The following is a 1774-nucleotide window of genomic DNA, read 5'->3' as shown; positions in this document are numbered from 1 at the left end:
TCGACCCCCCTCCTGATTACGACCACCCACTTCTCCGTAACGCGCCTTTAACACTCTATACCATAATCCCTCCTTATCAATCAACAACCTCCAACACCATTTACCAATCAACGAAATATTAAACTCCCTTAACCTCCTAACCCCCAAACCACCATGATCAACAGGTAAATTAATTGATTATAATATATTGGTCTTTTAAGTTTGTTTCGTACTACTTACATTCTTTAAATTATTTAATTGTAACAAGTTAGTCCTTTAAATTTTTTTTGTAACACCTAGATCCTTTAAGTTATTTAATTGCATTTTTAGGCCCTAAATAACTTATATTTTTATGATATGAAATCCTCCAAATTGTTGCGCTAAATAACTTAAAAGACCTAATTGATACAAAAAAAAAAAACTTGAATGACTAACTTGTTAAAATTAATTAACTTAAAGGGTCTAAGTAGTATGAAAAAAACTTAAACGACCAATTTGTAACAATTACAACTTTTAAATGACCTCTGGTATAATTTAGCCTAATATTAATTACTCTATTCGTTTCTTTTTTAAATATCTTTTCAGTACGAATTTTGGATTTTTATGTAACTGTTATTTTAAATGTTTAAAGGTACAATTTATCAATTATACCTCATTTTCAATAAAACTAATTAATGTTACACATTTGAAAAATTTATTTTTTTTAGAACAAATTTTGTTCTTTATTATGTGCAAATTTACACTTCCATGAAACATAGCTCCGTTACCTATAATTACATATGTTTTCAATTATACACTTTATTTAATATTAATTTCATCACTTTCAATTTAATACGTTTTACTTTGTATTTATTCTTAGAAATTTGTGGTCTAACTCATCCTTACAAAATTGGTTTGTGAGGTGAGAATTGCCTCCAAAGAAGAAATATGAAGCCTAACTCATCCTTGACATTATTGTTAGAGGATTGATCAATTCAATATATGTTTCATTTTGTATTTATTTTTAGAAATTTGCGGTTTATCTCATCCTTACATTATCGGTTTGTGATATGAGGATTACCTCCAAAGTAGAAATATGAAACCTAACTTATCCTTGACATTATTGTTAGTGGATCGAAAGAAGAAATAGTAAAGAATTGTGCATTAAAAATGTGTCTGACAGCAATATACTGAACATTAAATTGATTGCATGAAAATTCGATGATAAACAGTGTCATCTACAGAGCTAACACGGACCCTCCACACTGCAACTTTTTCATGCAAACAATATCTCGAGCTACTCAAAAAACAAACAAAAATTTAAAACGACGACGCATAAATAACAATAAGATAATTTTATGGATGAAAACAAGGCCTTCAAACTAGGCATCACCTCAGTGGTCGTTTTCTACCTTCTCAATACGGCAGCATTGTTGTAGGAACTTTGCAGGTTTCATCAGATCTGACGGCTGACATAAACCTTCATTCATTCATTCAATTGTCGTCCACGACATTGACATGACACGTGTTTCTTATACTCTTGTAACGAGGTTTGAAATGAATCATAGTGTAATGATGAATAAATTATTTGAAGTGTTTGTGTATGTGTATGAGATTTATGTATTATGCGTGTCTAGCTGTGTACCTAGCTATGTCTGTAACTTAACACAGTACTAGTAGTATAGTACTACTCCTTCATCAATGGAGTATATAGCTTTACTTTACTTTACTTTTACTAGACTTTAGAGGAGTGTATACATTTTCTTTAATTTTCTTCAAGGATTTCTCTTATTACTACTATTAAACTAGCCTGTTT

This window comes from Medicago sativa, chromosome 5 (genome assembly GCF_051527215.1).
Source record: "Medicago sativa cultivar Bolivia chromosome 5, Bolivia_mono, whole genome shotgun sequence".
Classification (NCBI taxonomy): Eukaryota; Viridiplantae; Streptophyta; class Magnoliopsida; order Fabales; family Fabaceae; genus Medicago; species Medicago sativa.
The sequence above is the reverse complement of the archived record's forward strand: the minus strand, read 5'-3'. Positions refer to the sequence as shown.